Source organism: Podarcis muralis, chromosome 14, assembly GCF_964188315.1.
Source record: "Podarcis muralis chromosome 14, rPodMur119.hap1.1, whole genome shotgun sequence".
Classification (NCBI taxonomy): Eukaryota; Metazoa; Chordata; class Lepidosauria; order Squamata; family Lacertidae; genus Podarcis; species Podarcis muralis.
Window position 1 is genome coordinate 55,676,039 of NC_135668.1, and position 20,619 is coordinate 55,696,657.

The following is a 20,619-nucleotide window of genomic DNA, read 5'->3' on the forward strand; positions in this document are numbered from 1 at the left end:
GCTGGATGATGTGCAGTTCAGGAACTGTGCCCCCAAAGTAAGGCTTTCTTTTCCGCCTCCCCCAAACCCAGCCAACCAGATAATTTGCCTCTGGGCTTGGAGGCTCCCCATTCACCGTCCCAACGTTTCCAGGTCCCCGGAGCTGCGCCCCAGACGAGCGCCCATGCCTGCCAAGCGGCTGCGTGGCCCCTGCCCGCCATTGTGATGGCACAGAGGACTGTGGCGATGGCGGCGACGAACGGGGTTGCAGTGAGCAGCCAGGGGGGCATTCGAGGCCGGGGGGATGTGGGCACCACTGGAAGGGGGGGAGGGCAGAAAAGACACCCCTGGGACCCCCCACCTGCCTTTCTCCCCCAGAGACTTCCTCTCATGCTTATTTGAGGAGGGCTGGTGCAGGTGGGCAGCGGATGCCAACCAGAACCTCTCCTGGGCGAGAAACTGCAGCTCCCAGGCACCACCGTCCCCAGCCCGCCCCACCTGTGACCAGACCACCAACATGCCGGAAGGTGGGTGCTGGTTGTTAATATGTAGAGGATACCAGCCAGGCTGAACCTTTCCGTAAAGTGTCTTACCAATTTGGGGCATGTGCAGAGTTCAGCACTGGGTGCTTTCTCACTCCAGCTGGTAGACATGACAGCTGACAGCCTTCACTTCTCCACTGGGTAAACTGAACAGCTTTGTGGTCTAGTTGGTAGGTGGTCTACCTGAAGGGGATCAAAAACCCAGTCTACCCAGAGCCAAAGGCTGCCTGGTAGACCCAGCTGAGGAGTGGGGCTACCACCCAGTCAACGGACCAGAGGTCCCAAGGTGCCCCAGTCTACCAACTGGGCTGAGGGCCATCTCCCTGCTGTAGAGGCTGCCCAGTCTGCTGGGCATGGCAGTGAGCACGACAGGCAGAGATAACGCTGTGGGTAAAAGCCTCAGGGCCTAGGGCTTGCCGATCGAAAGGTCGGCGGTTCGAATCCCCGCGGCGGGGTGCGCTCCTGCTGCTTGGTCCCAGCGCCTGCCAACCTAGCAGTTCGAAAGCACCCCCGGGTGCAAGTAGATAAATAGGGACCGCTTACTGGCGGGAAGGTAAACGGCTTTCCGTGTGCTGCGCTGGCTCGCCAGATGCAGCTTTGTCACGCTGGCCACGTGACCCGGAAGTGTCTCCGGACAGCGCTGGCCCCCGGCCTCTTGAGTGAGATGGGCGCACAATCCCCGAGTCTGTCAAGACTGGCCCGTACGGGCAGGGGTACCTTTACCTTTACCTTTATACCAACAGGTCTCAGAACAGTTCACTCAGAGTGGATCTCTTACCACTCTGGTTGTTTCTGAGGAGCCTCTGCCACTCCCAGTCTCCCCTCCCCCACCAGCCAAGTTCCTGAGACTCTCTAGGCTATGAAATTATTACTTTCTCCTTCAGCTCAGGGGAAGAAGAGAAGAAAACCCTGCTATGGTGTTCTGAACTGCAGACCCAAAGCAGGTCTTGTGGGAGCGGTTGGGTGCAGGCGTACCACAGAAGGAAGTCAAACTCCAGAGTGATCAGTTCTAGTGCTTTATTAAAAGCTTTATTACAGCAAATCAGTCTGCCAGGCCTCCCACCCTTTACAGTTGCAGGACAGACACCTCAGCAAGGAGTTGGCTTGTCTGCATCCAAGCAAACGTTCATGCATCTTTGTACACAAAGCAGCATTCTTCACTTCGGCCAGGACTTCCCATTACTCCACTTGACCAGATGGGGGCATAGGTGGCAGATACCAAAGTCTTACAGCTAGCTCCTCTTTCTGGACTCCATGCACCCGAAGCCCCCAGTTAAGGATAGCATCAAAACAAGCCAATTAGCTTATAGGAGCTCATCACTACAACAACTACCTATTAATTGTGGGGTTATCTTGACTACCAAAAGAGTGTTTGCAGAGCTTCCAGAACAGTTCACCTTTGGTTCAACACAACCCACCCCTTCTAGTTCACCCTAACAATCTACACGCCCAATCTTCCGCAAGTTCCTCGGGGTCTAGAAGGAGTGGAGTTATGCGGTGAATCTGTTCCTCAGCTTGCAAGAAAAACTCACAACAGCAATGCAAAAATATGCAATGAAGCACTCTCAGTTATCATTGTAACAAAAATCACCAGTAGGTGCTGCCACCCCCTGCAAGTCCTTGGAACCACCTCTGGTCCTCCACGATTCATGTTCAAATCTGGCTACCTTGGCACAACCTTGACATAAAGCATGCACCATCTTATTTAGCTAGACTTACCTGAAATATATATTCTAATACACAAATCATTTTTATTTAACAACTTGAAATATCACAGAAAGTCTCCATGTCCATGTTCTGGTTATCTGCATGCAGATCCAACATTATATGTGTCACCGTTTGCTGCCAAACAATAAGTCCAATCACGACAGAAACGTCTGCTGCCCCAGTGAGAATTTATGACCGCCAAGCTCCAGATCCACGTGAAGTACAGGAACATTCTGGCACAGGTATGGATACATCCAGCAGAGGAAACCTAGGACCAATCCCAATATCCACTCCAGTGGCAGCCTATTAATGAACAAACAAATCTTGGTTAGGTGCTCAGAGAATAACTTGCACCTAAATATTAGTAAGACAAAGGAGATGCTCTTGGACTTCCAGAAGAAGAGATGGGAACCTGCCCCATTGTATATGGGGGGGGGGTGCTGTGTGGAGAGAGTCTCCTGCTTTAAATTCCTGGGAGTTTACCTTAGTGAGGACCTCACATGGAAAATCAAGATAACTCAGGTGGTCTACTACCCTCGGGCAGGAGATATAGAAGTATAATCAGTTGTACTAACAGACTCAAAAATTGCTTCTATCCATGGGCTGTTAGGCTGTGGGACGGAAAATAACATAGCAAAATTGACTTGCGAGGTGGTGTTTTGTTCGATAAGCACACAGAGTGTAACGAGATTGAGTGTTGGAGGGAGGAGGGAGGCTCATTTAATTTCATTGTACACAGGTTATATGATGACAATAAAGGTATTATTATTCTGGGTACATCATCACCTTGTCCGAGCTAGGCTCAGAACTTCAGTGGTGTGCAGTTGATCTTCTCCCAGGCTGGTAGGAAAATTATTGCAGAGCATGGAGGATCAGATTTACTTCTCATTTCACACCACCCCCCCAAGTGCTTGCACTCATTCCAGGGCTCACCCAGATCTTGGGGTTATTGTACCATAAGTGCCAATAGGCATCCAAAGCCCCAGTTCAGTGGGGACCACAGCAGGAGCTGTACCTATCAATCCTTTTCTCCAGACACAGAACCTTCTGAGGCTCATGTAGACAACTGTGCAGCAGGCTACACTTTCCACACTCAAAAAACACCCATCACCCCCTTAGCTTTTCCACAGGGGATCCCTTTCCAGTCTTCCAGTTGTTAGACAGCTGTCATGCATCTTCCAGAATGGAATGGAGCCCACCCCTTCAGGGTTTTGGATGACCCAGACAGAATTTGGATTTGCTGTTCCAGTAATCCTGAATTTCAGGAGCTTTGACTAGATGATTCCTGGTCTCTTACAACTCTACTATTCTATAATCCATTCATGCATTTTATGGTTCCAATGCATGATACCCGCTGCTAGGAAAAACAGCAGCTCCTTTGAAGAGCTGAGTATCCAACCTCACAGCCCTCACGCAGTGGTGGAGCATCTGGCACTATGTGGGCTTACCATCATTACCAGAAGTGCCTAATGGTCTCCCTGGAGAACGTCCCCAAAAGAAAGTGGTGGTCAATGCTAAAATGGCACTAAAGAGGTCAGGCAAATGGAAATAGCTTAGGATCCCATTCACCACAGAGAAGAATGGCAATCCAACCCCTTGAGAGGCTGCAAGGGAAATCTTGAGGAAGGGTTCCCTGAAACCACAACACAGGGTGTTCAGACTACAGACCGTGGTCCTACCCTACTTTTACAACCAGCTGTCGTTAGAGTTGGAGGGGTGCAAATGCTTACCTGCATGGACCACTGCTCAAGGACAAGTAGAACCTGGCTTGGTCTCCCGGCATCCAGACTTGTGGCGTAGTTTCACATCAAGGTAAATGATGGAGGTCCCTGTTTGCAATGGCTGAGATGGAGCATACGGAGCCTGCATAGAGAACACCTTCATCAATTGCCTTTAAGCAGGTCGGCGAGCAGTCCTTAGCTGGGAACTTCCTGGCAAAGGAACTGAAGGTAATGGAACATCACTTCAGAAACAGAGGAAGCTTCCTGCATAAAACAGGGGCCCTGAGTGAAAGATGGTTTGATGAAGCAGGGGAGCACATTGATGGTGGGGATTAGAAGAAGAATAAAAAACACCAAACCAAGAGGCATGGTTGCACATTTTTTCTGTCAGGAAGGGATTACTTTAATTCCATAAAACTCTGGATCAATGTGCTCCCAATAAGAAAATGTCTAGCCAGAGGCAGAAGTCTTGACAGACTCTGCAGAGGTGGATGCCATACATCTGAGACCCTGAAGCAATACAAGGGTGTTACAGTAGTCTACAGGCACTGTGCAAAATGAACTTACTTCCGAGGATGTTATTTTTATTTCAAAACATTCCTATAATTAGAGGTACCAAACTATTCAAAGAATGGCAAAGAACCCTCTCCAAATTTATATGGCAGGGTAAAAGACCTAGAATCAGTTACAAAATCCTTACGGATAGAAAGGAAAGAGGGGGCTTTGCAGTACCTAATTTGAAACTCTATTATGAAGCTGCCAGTCTTTGTTGGATCAAAGATTGGATCACATTAGAAAACACCGACTTACTAGATTTGGAAGGGACAGATAACAGGTTTGGCTGGCATTCCTACTTATGGTACAATAAAGGAAAAATACATAAGGGCTTCTCAAACCATATTATTAGGGGACCCCTCTTGGAAGTGTGGGAAAGAAATAAAAAGCTTTTGGAATGGAAAACACCATGGTGGTTATCCCCAATGGATATATTAATAATAAAAAAGATTAATATGGAGGGGGAAAGGCTGACTTATGAGGATATACTGACAAGCTCAGAAAGTGGATGGAATATGAAAAAATATGAGGATTTAAAAGATAAGTTATCTGGCTGGTTACAATATCATCAAATAAATGCTATATGGACAATGGATAAAAAGTTAGGTATGAATGAAAAAAAATCGAAGTTCCAGATAGAGATAATTGAAAGTAAACATAAAATATTATCCAAAATGTATGATATACTTCTAGAGTGGGACACGAAAGACGAAAAAATAAAAGGGGTAATGACAAGATGGGCAATGGATCTGGGCCATAATATTGAGTATGATAAATGGTCAAAATTATGGGTTAGCGGAATGAAATTTACAGCATGTGTAGCGCTCAGGGAGAACTTAGAAAAAATGATGTATAGGTGGTACATCACCCCAGCAAAGCTGGGGAAAATGTACAAAACAGGAGATAAGAACTGCTGGAAATGTAAGACAAAGGAGGGCAATTTCTCTCACATGTGGTGGACGTGTGAAGAAATGAAGAAATATTGGGAACTCATATATAATGAGTTAAAAAAAATATTTAAGTATACATTTCCTAAACGTCCGGAAGCATTCCGACTAGGAATTGTAGGAGATGAGATCAAGAAAGAGGATAAAGTCTTATTCCAATATGCTACGACCGCGGCCAGATTGTTAATTGCCCAAAATTGGAAGAGTCAAAATATACCGTCAATAGAAGAGTGGCGAACGAAATTATTTGAATTCGTTAACTTAGCAAAATTGACACAAAAAATTAGAAACCAAAAAAATGCAAAGTTTATTAATGATTGGAACAAATTTATGACCTACATAGAAGAAAATTACAGAAATTTAAGGACTATAGCGAGTTTGATGTAAATCTCATGATGTACAAACTAGTTGAAAATGTAAGCTGCAGGAGAACCAAATCATAAGGATTCAGAAGCCTGAAAGCAGGAGGGATGGAGGTCGGTAGTGTGGGATGTAAACACAGGAGCAGTCAATGACAACATTCCTAGAGTGTACATGTTAGAACATGGGGGGATGTCTGTCCAGCAAGCAGGTAAACTTCCTGTGGACGGACTTCCTCCACATGTGACCAGAGGTGGGTGTGGCCTCACCTGTGCAGGTAATGACAAAAAGCACAGGGCAGGCAGCCATCTCTCTCTCTGCCATTTTCCTTCGATGAGGAAACATCTAAGGATGCTCTCTTGGCTCCCAGCCAAGAGAGGAGATAAGGCCTATCTTGCTATAAGATAGATCCTAAATGTATGTAACCTTTTTAAGCTGTGCCTTCTGGGATCACATTGTGAACAGAACGTGAGTAAACTCTTTTATACTTTTATGAAGACTGTGTCGTGTCTTGTATTTTAAGAGGGAACTAAAGGGGAAATTACCAGAGTAATTATTATAGAGGTTCTAGCGAACCTGTGCACACGTTGCCGTTGCGCACTTAAAGGGGAATGTTTATAAACTCTGCTGATATTTTGGGAACTTGTTAGCACAAGTTGGATAAGGATATAATTAGTCAATATATCCTCTCCTGCACCCCAGAACATTCCCACAAAGGGTTAGTGGGCCCAGTATTGCATATTTCTGCGTATTTTTGAAGGATTGCGTTGGATTGTGATTTTGAGTTGAGTAGTATTTTTCTGACTTAACTTCCTGGTAAGCACATGGTCCTTTGTTCCATTGTGCAGTGGGGATTAAGCAACCCACCCCCTGCCCTCAGAGTTCACAGTGACCCAAGGCAGTGAAGAATTCTTTTGTATTTTGAGATTTTTGAGATTTTGAATTTTAAAATTTTGAGAAATTTTGAAATTTTGAAGAATTTTCAAATTTTGGATTTTAAGATGGCTAGAGCAGCTTTTGATAGTGATGCAAAGCTTGGAATGCCTGTGCTGAATGAATACAATTTCATACACTGGAAGCAGCGCTTGATAGCATGTTTAGATTATAAGCATATTTTGGAAGCTTTAAACCCTCAACCTACGGGATCGTCTGAGGGAGATTTAGCCAAGATAAGTGCTTGGAAACGCATGAACAGCGAAGCTAGACACATAATTTTGAGTGGACTTCGTGATGAGCAGCTATCATTAATAAATAGTACAGATGATGCATCTCAAATCTTAAGAGATATTGAACGCGTGTATGGAGAATCTAGCATAAACAGCTTCAGAAACTTGGTGTGTAAATTAACCAGATTGAGGATGAATTCAAAAGAGGAATTCACAGAGCACATCAACAAGTTTACTGAGATTATTCAAAGAATTGATCTGACTCCCAAAGCTTTTGATGAGGATACAAAGATAGCATTTTTGTTATCATCACTTGGACCACGCTTTAGCACATTTGTAAGTTTGATGGATCATAGACAAGGTCTGACTTTTAAAGACTTGATTGGTTATTTAAAAGAAGAATGCAGAGATAGAGCTGAATCTCCAGTGAGAAATGCTAGAAGCAAGGACAGTAGTTATGCATCTAGGCAATGTACAAAGTCCAAAGAGATGCCTAAGAAAGTGATTTGCTTCAATTGTAACAAAGAAGGACACATTGCAAAGAATTGCAGGGCTCCTAAAGCAAAGAAACCCCACCCCTTTCAGCCAAAAGGGGAAAAGAAGGGGAAATGTGAATGCACATGGTTACTGCAAGAAAGGAACTTAGCTGTCCAGAATCGTGAAAATAAACGTAACAAATGGATTTTAGATTCAGGTGCCAGTTCGCATTTTTCATATAAAAAGGACTATTTTAATGAGATTAATGAAATAAATGATGAAGAAGGGTCTGAAATTGAGATTGCAGATGGCAACATTGTTAAAGCAAAAGGTGCAGGTTCCATGAGCCTGAAATGCAATATAAACAATGAATGCATTGAGAACACAATCTCTAGAGTTTTGTACGTTCCAGAGCTGAGTTGCAATTTAATCAGCGTGTCCACTTTGGACAAGAAAGGTTTCCAGGTCACATTTGGAAATGGAGAATGTAAAGTGACTAGAAATGGCAAAGTGTTTGCTCAAGCAAAGCTAATAAATGGTGTATATGAGCTTGATCTTTCAGAGAACCAGTCTGCAAAAGTGGCACATTCCAGCCAGAAGGATGAAGCAGATCTGGACTTATGGCACAGAAGGCTAGGACACAGGGATGCCAGCGCCATTCTGGATCTACAGAAAAGAAATCTTGTAAGAGGTTTGCAGGTAAAGCAGAGCAACAAAGCTCCAGCAAAGTGCGTAAGCTGTATTACTGAGAAGGCTGTAAAACCTTCATTTCCACGTTGTGCAGAACAAAGAAGCAACAAAGTGCTTGACATAGTGCACACTGACATATGTGGACCCATGAATGTTCCCTCACTGGGAAAGAATAGATACATTTTAATATTTCTGGATGATTTTTCAAGATTTTGTGTTGTGTATTTCCTCAAAGAGAAGAGTGAGACAGTGGACAAGCTCCAGGAATACATTGCCATGGTCAAGAACAAATTCCAGAGAGCTCCAGCTGTGTTAATGAGTGACAATGGAGGTGAGTACTGCTCAAATGAAGTGCAGGCTCTCCTGGCCAGAGAAGGAATTGCACACGTAACCACAATTCCTTACACACCACAGCAGAATGCCATAGCTGAGAGAAAGTTTAGGTCCATTATGGACATGACAAGGTGCATGCTAAAGGATGCACGTTTGCCACAAAAGCTGTGGGCCGAAGGAGTATACACGTCAGTCTATTTGCAGAATAGACTGCCAACTAAAGGTGCAGAGCGCACACCATTTGAACTTTGGCATGGGAAAGCTCCCAATCTGTCGCACATACGTGTGTTTGGAAGTCCGTGTTACTTCCACGTGCCCAAAGAACACAGACACAAGCTTGACTCCAGGGCAAAAGCAGGTATCCTTGTGGGATATGCTTCTGGAGGCAAAGGATACAGAATTATGGACTTACAAACTGGTAAGACAAATGCATACCATGCGGTTTATTTTGATGAATATGGAAAAGTAGACACTAAGAACACTGTTGTGGATTCTTCAGATGAGTCAGAAAGGACTCAAGAGTTTGTATATTTCCCTTTTGAGACCCCACAAAGTAATAATCTGCCTTCGAGTGTTACAGTGCCCCCTACAGGCGACGCACCAGAAGACGCAGAGGACCAGAACCCTGGCGGCACCAGAGACGAAGATGAGGACTCAGATGGGGACATGCCTGCATTGGAGGAGGATGAGGAAGCTGATGCGGTCGCAGAACCAGAGGTCAGGATCTCATCCAGAACCAACAAAGGTGTCCCACCATTACGGCTGTCCTACTTTGCAGGGTCGGCGTTTCCACAGGAACCTTCCACTTGGGAAGAGATACAGGAGATGCCAGCTGCTGAAGCCAGTCTCTGGAGGAAGGCCGCGCAGGAGGAGATGGATGCACTGCATCAGAACAAGACCTGGACACTCACTGAGCTGCCTCCCGGTAAGAAGGCCATTGGCAGTAAATGGGTTTTCAAGGTTAAGAAGGGGTCAGAAGGAGAAGTGCAGCGCTACAAAGCTAGACTTGTGGCACAGGGATTTTCACAGCGTTTTGGTGAAGACTACGATGAAGTTTTTGCACCAACTGTGAGGTACAGCAGCGTAAGAATGCTTTTAAGCATTGCAGCCTCCAAGAAAATGAGGGTGAAACACATTGACATTGCTACCGCTTTTCTACATGGGCAGATTTCTGAAGAAATTTATATGAAACAGCCTAAAGGTTTTGTAAAACCACATGAAGCACATTTAGTGTGCAAGCTGCAGAAAGGACTTTATGGACTTAAGCAGGCTGCCAGAGCCTGGAACCAGAAGTTGCATAAAATGCTGACGCAACTTGGGTACAAGCAAGGCGACGCTGACAAGTGCTTGTACAGTAAGTCAAATAATGGACAATTCTCATATATCCTAGCATTCGTTGATGACCTGATTATTGCCACAGCAAGTGAGAGAGACTATACACAGATAGTAAAGCACCTTAGTAAAGAGGTGGAGGTCAAGGAGCTAGGAGATGTCCAGTACTACCTCGGGATCCAGGTGGAAAGAGAAGAGGACGGATCATTTCTTCTTAGCCAAAGACAGAAGATCCACGAGCTAGTTGAGCACATGCAGATGCAAGACGCACATCCAGTTGCTACACCGATGGCTACTGACTTCCTGAAGAATCAGCAGGATTCAAAGCAGTTGCCAGACAACAATGACTACAGGTCGGCGATTGGTAAACTTTTGTATTTAGTTACCACATGTAGACCTGACTTAGCTAATGCTGTGGGGATTCTTAGCAGAAAAGTGAATTCTCCCACTGAGCATGATTGGGCAGGTGTAAAGAGGGTGGTGCGATATTTGAAGGGTACCATGAATTGTAAATTAAGGTTACCAGCCGTCAGAGACCCTAAGTTGATTGGGTATACTGATGCTGATTGGGCTGGGGATAATGCTGACTATAAATCAACAAGTGGTCATGTTTTCATGTTTGGTGATGGACCTATTTCATGGGGCAGTTATAAACAGAGCTGTGTAGCATTATCTTCCACAGAATCAGAATACGTTGCAGCAACAGAAGCCTGCAGAGAGATCGCCTGGCTTGATCAACTCATAAAGGACTTTGGGTTGGTGAGGAAAGGGCCTGTCAGCTTGCTGGAGGACAATCAAAGTTGCCTGAAGCTGACGCAGAGTGAGAAGTTCCTGGCCAGAACAAAACACATTGGGGTTAAGTACCACTACATACGCCAGATGATCCAGGATGGACTTGTGGAACTATCCTACTGCAGCACCCAAGAGATGACTGCTGACATCCTGACGAAACCCCTACCAAGAGAGAGTTTCCAGAATCTACGTGTCAAGCTGGGACTCTGGGTGGTTGAATAAAGTTGTTTATATTTTGTATATGTTGTATTGCCTGAGAAGGGGTATGTGGGATGTAAACACAGGAGCAGTCAATGACAACATTCCTAGAGTGTACATGTTAGAACATGGGGGGATGTCTGTCCAGCAAGCAGGTAAACTTCCTGTGGACGGACTTCCTCCACATGTGACCAGAGGTGGGTGTGGCCTCACCTGTGCAGGTAATGACAAAAAGCACAGGGCAGGCAGCCATCTCTCTCTCTGCCATTTTCCTTCGATGAGGAAACATCTAAGGATGCTCTCTTGGCTCCCAGCCAAGAGAGGAGATAAGGCCTATCTTGCTATAAGATAGATCCTAAATGTATGTAACCTTTTTAAGCTGTGCCTTCTGGGATCACATTGTGAACAGAACGTGAGTAAACTCTTTTATACTTTTATGAAGACTGTGTCGTGTCTTGTATTTTAAGAGGGAACTAAAGGGGAAATTACCAGAGTAATTATTATAGAGGTTCTAGCGAACCTGTGCACACGTTGCCGTTGCGCACTTAAAGGGGAATGTTTATAAACTCTGCTGATATTTTGGGAACTTGTTAGCACAAGTTGGATAAGGATATAATTAGTCAATATATCCTCTCCTGCACCCCAGAACATTCCCACAGGTAGGGGGGTGAAAGGAAACTTAGATCATAAAAGACATAGAAAACAAAGGAGAGGATTAATAATTGAAATAGAAATTATTTATTATTGATATTAGTTTCTCTCTTTTTAACTTTGGAACTTTGTACATGTATTGATCAATTTTAGATGCAAGTTCCTTTTTTGAGTATGTTTATTTATTTTCTTTTCTCTTTTTTCTTTTTTCTTCTTTTTTCTTTCTTCTTTTTTGTATGTGTATATGAAACTTAATAAAGAGAATTTAAAAAAAAATGAATGTCAAAGTGAAGAAATTAAATGAAGCGCGGGTAAACGGCGGGAGTAACTATGAATCTCTTAAGGAAAATGGCAGGTGATCTGTGATGTTCTACTGATCGATCTTCGCGGTCTTTTCCACGTGCCTATCCCTACCTCCTCGTGGTGAGAGTTGGGCAATGTCTTTAGGCGGTAACGTCTTTAGGCGGCTAACAGGGAAGGCTTATCTGAGACTCTGGGTCCTTGCCAGAGAGGTTCAGCTCATCCTCACCCAGATCCCAAGTGGATATGAATCGCTGCAATGCAGAGAGAGGTGGCGGGTCATCTGACCGAACCACCCGGGTGAGGAGCAGCTCCCGTGCTGCTGGGCCTGGTGTAGTTCCTGTGGTGGAACACCCAGTTTTCGTATGCGAACACCCAGATTGCGAGAGAGCCTTTAACACCAAGACCGGGCGCGGTGTCCATCACCGACGAGCCCACCCAGATTGGTATGATGCGCAACAGAACACGCATCAGGTGAAAAGGAGATGGACCCCTGAGGAAACAGCACTGCTGGCTAGAGAGGAGGCCAGACTCCTCACCTCGGGGGCATGCCATATGAACCTAGCCCTGATGGAGAAATTCCCAGAGAGAACAGCGGAGGCGATTAAAGCCCATAGGCGCCAACAGGCCTATTGGGAATTGGTTGCAATGTATACCCAGGAACAACTGGAGGTGGCAGAGGGACCGGCCCCTGAACCTGAGGTGGAAGCTTCGAATACCCATTGGCGAGACAGGCTAATACAACACCTGCAGCAGCTCCCCAGGATGCCGACCACCACGGAACATCTCATGCAATTGGAAAGGCTGAGTCCCACCGTCGGGTCGAGGACGCTCACCAACGTGTACGAAGAGCTGTCCCTGGTTGTGCGGGACATGCAGGGTATGCGACCCTGGAGGGCGCAGAGAGGGGAACGAAGTAGCCAAGAACAACAGACGTCCAAAAGGCGGAAGAGGCGAGAGCAGTATGCCAAGTTCCAACATCTATGGCATAAGAGTCCCACTAAATGTATTAAGTGGGCTCTTGACAAGAACAGAAACATGCCAATAGAAAATGGTGCGAGCCTCTTTCCGTACTGGGAAAAGCTAATGAACAGGGCTCCAGACTGCTCACCCGACTCTGGCCCCAGGAGGGATGTCATAACATCTTTATGGGGACCCATGATGGCTGCTGAGATTAAGAGAGCCTTACCATTGGCCTCAAAGGTGCCAGGACTTGACAGAATGACCGTGGAACAGGTGAAGAAGCTGCCTCTAGGTGCGCTGGAGTGGTGGTGGGCGAGCAGGCAGACCTGCGGAGGGCTCATGCCCAGAAAGTCCAATATTACACGGGGAACACCAGTCTCCTGGAGTTGCTAAAAGAGCTTTACCAAGTGGACGATGTGAGCACCACATCTGCAATGCTCTCCTACAGAGGGGTGTGGAGCAATCGCTCCGCAGAGGACCTGTTAGCCTGGGGTATAACGATGGCCAGAATGTTAGTAGCAAGAAATTGGAAAAACACAATAATACCCAACACGGAAGATTGGCAAATCCTAATGGCAGAATATCTGCAGCTAGCGAAAGCGACAGGAAGAGTAAGAGGCCAACCAAAACAAAAAGTCTGTAAGGATTGGGGAATCTTTAAAGAAAATTTAGAAAACTATGGAATAAAAGGAAACATCTTGGCAGAATTAGACTGATCCCTGTATTGTATAAATATAAGTTTGTAGGGAGGTAAAAAGAAATTATATAGGAAATATGTAACTGTGCGGTATAAAGTAATGGATAGATAAAGTACAGTGAGATTAATTGGAAGCCAGTTTTAAATTTCTTCTGTATAAGTTTTATAATTGTGTTCAGTATCAGGAGTAAATATGATGATAATTATATTAATCTTCTTGTATCTTCTAGTGTGGTGGTTTGTTTGATTTTTCTGTTATTTGTTTGTATGATTGTGTTTGTTTACTTGTATGTATGTCTGTTCTCATAAATGTATTTATTTTAAATTAATAAAGATATATTCAAAATAAAAAAAATAATAAAACTACGGCTTCTGTTAATGCTGGTTTGTGATCACCCAGGAAATGCCCAGGCTTGCATGGGACTGCTAGTAAAAAATATTCCGTACTTCTGCGGATAATCAGAAGTAATATCTGAGCGGCGTGGCACCCCAATGATGATTTAAAAAATAAAAAAGGAAGCTGATGATCTGTGATGTTATACTGATCGATCTTCGCAGTCTTTTCCATGTGCCTATCCCTAGCTCCTCGTGGTGAGAGTAGGGCAACATCTTTAGGCGGCAACATCTTTAGGCGGCTAGCAGGGAAGGCTTATCTGAGACTCTGGGTCCTTGCCAGAGAGGTTCAGCTCATCCTCACCCAGATCCCAAGTGGATATGAATCGATGCAATGCAGAGAGAGGTGGCGGGTCATCTGACCGAACCACCCGGGTAAGGAGCAGCTCCCGTGCTGCTGGGCCTGGTGTAGTTCCTGTGGTGGAACACCCAGTTTTTGTATGCAAACACCCAGATTGCGAGAGAGCCTTTAACACCAAGACCGGGCGTGGTGTCCATCACCGACGAGCCCACCTAGATTGGTATGATGCGCAACAGAACACGCATCAGGTGAAAAGGAGATGGACCCCTGAGGAAACAGCACTGCTGGCTAGAGAGGAAGCTAGGCTCCTAACCTCGGGGGCACGCCATATGAACCTAGCCCTGATGGAAAAATTCCCAGAAAGAACAGCAGAGGCTATAAAAGCCCATAGGCACCATACACTACAAAACAGACCTTCTAGACCTGGAAGGACATTACAACCGTTATGGCTGGCATGCCTGCTTAGGTTATGATAAAGTTAAGATCCAGAAAAAAATAATAATCGTATTATAAGGAAACCTCTCTATATGTTTAGGGAAAATACAAAGATTTGTTTGAACCTAAAACTCTGTGGTGGATATCTCCCCTTGAAGCACTAGCAGTGAAGAAGAAAAAATATGGAAGGAAGAGGAAGGAAAAAACTTTGAAGAAATTAGAGAACATCTGTCAGGTTGATTACAATATCACCAACTTTATGAGATATCTAAACTAGACGAAAGAAATGGTTTTGCAATGGAACCCTCTACATTGGAAAAAGAACTGATCAACTCTAAATCCTCTAAAATCTGTAATGGTCAAGTGGGCTCAAGATTTTGGCTATAGTATCCCAATGAAAGCCTGGGGAAATCTCTGAAGTTCACTGCATGCTACACCTCGAAAGAAAATTTTATGTAGATGCAATTCCGCTGGTACTTAACACCACTAAAATTATCCAAAATGTCTAAGAACATTTCAAGTAAATGCTGGAGATGTGGGGAAGCGGAAGGCTCAATGTTACATATGTGGTGGACCTGTAAGAAAATGAAGGGATTTTGCAATGTAATTTATAATGAACTCAAAAGAATTATTAAGGTATCCTTCATTTTAAAAAATGGAGGCTTTCCTCCCGGGGATATTAGGCCCAGACATACCTGTGGGCGAACAGGTGGACCTGCGGAGGGCTCATGCTCAGGAAGTCCACTACTACACCGGCAACAGTAATCTCCTGGAGTTGGTTAAAGAGCGCTACCAAGTGATAAAAAGAGAGAGGAGGCTTCACACTCCCTGATCTAGAGTTATATCATGCAGCTGCAGCACTACTATGGATTAAAGATTGGATAACATTAAGAGATTTTGATGTATTAGATTTGGAGGGATATGATAATCGGTATGGGTGGCATGCCTATTTAATATATGAGAAGGTAAAGGTCCACAGGGGCTTCCTGAATCATTTAATAAGGAAACCATTATATAAGATCCGATCAGAATATAAAGAAATACTGGAACCCAAGAACCCCCTGTGGACCTCACTTACAGAAGCACAGGCAGTTAAGAAAAAGAATATGGAAGGGGAATGGGCCACATACTGATTATTATTAGAAGGACAACAGGATGAACCTATACTGAAAAAAATATGAAGAAATTAAAGGGCATTTAACAGACTGGCTGCAATATTTTCAAATACATCAAAGATTAACCATTGATAAAAAAGTAGGACTTGCAAAAGAAACATCAAAATTTGAAAAAAATAATTGATACAAAGTAAAGGAAAATATAACTCATAAAAAGATAAGAGTGCTACCAAGTGGAAGACCTGAGAACCACATCTGCAACGCTCTACTGCAGAGGGGTGTGGAGTGATCCCTTGGCAGAGGAGCAGAGTATTGTCTGGAAGCAAGACCTTAAGGTTCTCTCATCATGAGGCATTTATGCTCATTCCATCTTTAACAAAACAACAGCCTCCCTCGGTGCTGGGATGTGAGCGCCCAGAAAATGGCCCAGGTGTAGCACGGGACTGCTAGAAAATAATCCATACATCTACGGATAAACAGACGAGATTCCCACTGTCCCCGCAATGTCTGAGGGGCGTGGTGCCCGCATGATGACAAAAAGAGAGCCAAATGCCTCATCTAGTGACACATATGAATGGATGAACGAGATTCCCACTGTCCCCACCTATCTAGTGAAACCACAGCCAAGGGAACGGGCTTGGCGGAATCAGCAGGGAAAGACATGAGGTGTGGAATAAGTGGGAGGCCCGCCTGTTTTTCACTTCCCCGGTGAGGTGGGAGGGGGGGATGCTGCCTAGTGGCCCACTTTGGGTAAACTAGGAGGGGAAGCACAGCCAGAAGGAAACCGGGCACTCCCCTCTTGGTATGAAGTCTTGATGCACATAGTGAGCAGGTGGGCTTAGACAGTGATATGGCTCGCTGCGGGCGGTGCCCGCCCTCGCCTCCCCCCGCACGGCTAGCCCTCCCCCCGCACAGCCCCACCCCCGCGTGCACAGCAGGTGCACCTAAATCCGCCTCTGCGCACACATCCTCTCACCGCCACCTTTACCCTGGACGGAACCGTTCGCCCGCCTCCTAAAGCGGGAGCCGGACCTCTTTCTACTTCGGGAGGAACAATCTGCACATGCCCAGAGGCACTCTGATAATTGTATTTCAAAAATTATAGCTTTGCACCGCATAGGGCTGTGGGAGAGGCTGTTGCCCCAGCTGCAAGCGGGGCGCGGGTGTTATTATACGCTGCCCCTCCGTATCCTTCCAGCAGGGTCTGGAGTGTGCTTGGAACAAGCTCGGGTGCTGCCCCGCCTCCCCTGCCGACGCCCTTTCCCCGGCTCCAGTAGCTCCACCCCGAGAGGACACCTACCTTCCTTCCTTCCTTCCTTCCTTCCTTCCTTCCTTCCTTCCTTCCTTCCTGCCTTCCTGCCTTCCTGCCTGCCTTCCTGCCTTCCTTCCTGCCTTCCTTCCTTCCTTCCTTCCTTCCTTCCTTCCCTCCCTCCCTCCCTCCCTCCCTCCCTCCCTCCCTCCCCCTCTCACGCGCGCCCTGCTGCCCATTCATTCCCTCGCCGGCTGCGCAAGCAGCAAGAAGAGGCGCCGCGCGCGCAAGTTCTCCGACTCGAGGGGACACACGGACCAGATTTTGCGGGGGGCCCTCGCCTGCGCCCCTGGCGGGGGCCTTCCTCACCACCCCCTACCTATAGCCCTGGGCACGACCCAAGCGCCCCACGCCGGGCCCCCCTCAAAACCAGGGCCAGCAGCCAACATACTACACCCCCTGGGTGTGTGCTTTCTTACGTTCAGATCTCTGACCCCCTGCTGCTTTTGGTGGGATGGGCGACAGAAGAGAAATTAGACATTGAGGACTCAAACCAGACAGATGTAAATAACCCTGTGCTGTGGCAAAGGAAGTGAAACAATTCCTTATATTCCTGGGAAAGGACTTGCAGGATATAACAACTTTTAAAGACTTTAAACACACGCTGCACACACACAAACCCTTTAAAAATAATTACGGTTTTCCCAGTCACCCTAGATATGTAACAGAACGTTAAGAAAACAGGGTAAGTTAGGCAAAAGGCAGCCAGGTATTTTAAAGTGATTATTCCAAGCCCACAAAACCTTTGTAACCAGTCTGTCACCATACAAATATGTAAACACACCCAACTGGGAGAGGACACCCAATTGCAGGTGCGCACACCATGCAACAGTTAAAACAGGAACGCGAGGAGGAGAGTAAGCGTTTTCCCTGCGCAATGCAGCTCCCCGTCAAGCACTGTCCTGTCCTGTCCGGCTGCATTGGGATTGCAATCGGAGGACACTTTCTACTTGGCAAGAAACATTTCTTCACCTTACATGGAACCCAAGATGACTACAAATGTATTATTTCCTGAAATGAGTACCGCAACAAAATTGAAAGGAACCTCCTTGAAGGAAACTTACTTGGGAGTAAGTTTACCCATCAAAACTCAAAGGATTTCAAAACTCAAAGAGGTGTGGCAAAAAGGATCAAAGAGACTTTTAAAAAGCTATGTTAAAAGGAACCCTGACAGTCTTGGTATGGGCATAGCAAAGAAGGCGGGCTAAATTACCTGGGGGGTTTTGTTTTTCCTTTTAAAAAAAATGAAGCAAGCTTGCCTTTAAAACTGCACATTTAAGATAAGCAGCAGCAGCAGCTGAAGTCAGGATGTTACCTTTAAAGCCAAATTAAAATCAGGAAAACTTGCCAAGCTCCAAAACTTGGCAAAAGTTTTTCTTAACATTTCTAAACCTTAAGAGTGCAAATCCGGAGTTAACCGAAGCCTCTGGAAACTCCTCCTACTATTAACAAGCACAGTGTAAAATAATATATACTGCCATTTAATAACAAATGTGTTGAGCTTTGTGTGTGTGCGTGCAAATGTGCGTGGAGTGTGCATGTACCAAATTAAAGAGCCGAGGTTCCCACGTGCGAGCACTCTGGGGTTAGTCAGTCAACCAGCTGCAAATCCACCTTGTCCAGCCCACATTTGTATTTATAGCCCACCTCTTCTCCAAGGAGCTAAAGGTGGTGTAAAGTGAAAGAAAAGCTGGGTTGTTTTTTTAACTAAAGAAACAACCCTGAACCTGATTTTTAAATCCTTTCTCTTTTTCTCCCTCCAAAAGGGGTGCTGTCACAGTTAGCATTTGGTGCAGGCAGGGGCAAAATACGAAAGTCCCAGAAGTTCCAACTCCTCCCCCCCCCCAGCACCTGTCCTGGATCTGGCTGCTCTTGGCAGAACTTGCCCCCTCTTCTCCCTTGTTTCCTCTCAGTATGCGACAGTCCCTCCGCACACCTCGCTCCAGCCATTTCTGTGACACCTTCGCCCCGCACGCATTGCACGCCTCCTTGGTCTTCATCACACTCCTCACAGCTGCCTGTCCTTAAGTAGGGGAGGCTATTAGGGCAGGTTCCAATCTGAATCAGTTACAGGTGCAGGGGTGACGTGCTCTGTACTTCCAGCCCTATCTTGCCTGGCTAGGCACAGCTGTGAGCGTTTCCTCGGGCATTCCCCACCCGTGTTTAATTCCCTCCAGGCTGCTGATCAAAGTGCACACAGCTGCTGGCAGGGAAATTAGGCTTTCTTCCATGGGTCAAAGACTCGATTCGGCTCCGCCCCCGCCCCCCCCCGTGAGCTCACAAGCACTCACACACACAAGAAGCTCCACACGTTTGTTCTTAAAGGGCATTAAAAATAGGCATATTATTTGAATACAAGGTTTTGTTTGTATCTGATATTTCACTGATTCCCAACATAATTTACACAACAAAAAATGCAACATAACATATAACTGCAAGGGGGGAAACTGGGGAAGAAAACTTTTTTACAGTATTAGGAGATGTAATGTATATCAATTTATTACATTATTATTTTTTTGCTGCAGGTTAGCTGTGAGATAAATAAATTACAGTTATATATGAAAGGCCAGAGTCAGGCTCACTGAGGACCGGGCAGTGCAGAGGGAGATAAAAATACAAAAGGACAGAATACATGATGTCCCAGACATGACAACCACACCATAAGGCTTCACGCCAACCAGATATTCCTGTTCACTTCAGGCATTAAGTCGCTTAATTTACTGTATTATTAACCGTTCCTCATTGCTCCACCACCAGGACCTGGGGTCTAAGTCCATGTCTTCTCTGTCTGGTGGGGGAAGGGACGACTCCTGGGCAGGAGGCTCCCCCCACTCCTCATCCAGCCGGTCCCGGACATGGACTTCCCAGCCTCCTGCTCGCTGCTGCCTCTTCTGCTGATCCATGACAGGTGCTCTGTTTAGGGACTTACCAAAGGAATCCTGCAAATGGAGATATTACTAGAGCCTGACATGCTTGTATGTTTGGTGGCATTTTATGCATTGTGACTTGCTATCATTTTTATTGATTATAGCTTAGTAATTCTTTACTGTAATTGTTAAGTGTAAACTGATTATTATGCGCAGATATTTAATTTTACTATTCTCATGGATTATTGAGTACTCAGTATTATTGAAAATTGCTTTACTTGGTATGTTGTTTATTTTAAAGTTATGTTTTTCTTGTGACTTTTTTTGGTATTGGATCACATTGTTCTTAGGGGTGTGATCTTTGTCAGGGAAGGGCCCATCCTTGGCCTGCAGAAGGTCCCAGGTTGTGTCTGGCAGCATCTCCAGGTAGAGCTGGCAACATGCCTGGTCTGGAATCCTGGGGGGTTGCTGCCAGCCAGTGTAGACAATACAGTTTCCTAGGCAACTTCTGAGATGCTAGGATCTTGCACCATTGAAAGTTCAGTCTCCAGCCACAGCAGATTCCAAGAAGCAAAGCAGAAGGAAATACACCCCTCCCTCTGCTCCCGGGGGCTCCAAATGCACTTCCGCGGATTCGTTATTAATTTGCTCCCTTTTGTTTTAATGAAGGTGAAGCGCTTGCTGCAAAGTGCTTTCAGAGCCATCGGCTGCAAAGGAGCAAGCCGGAATTATTCGCTGTGATCCTTTTACTCCCCCCCCCCGCCCCTCCGCCCCCCCCCCCAGTCTATG

General features: G+C 45.7%; 1 long non-coding RNA gene across 1 annotated transcript; it reads right to left on the reverse strand.

The window, feature by feature from the left end:
• Positions 1 to 1,524: 1,524 nt before the first annotated feature.
• LOC144325463 (uncharacterized) lies at positions 1,525 to 19,209 on the reverse strand. Its single transcript, XR_013390618.1, has 3 exons — positions 18,900 to 19,209; positions 3,959 to 4,213; positions 1,525 to 2,531 (listed from the first exon to the last, which is right to left on the reverse strand). It is a non-coding gene; the product is annotated as an uncharacterized LOC144325463 (long non-coding RNA).
• Positions 19,210 to 20,619: the final 1,410 nt, after the last annotated feature.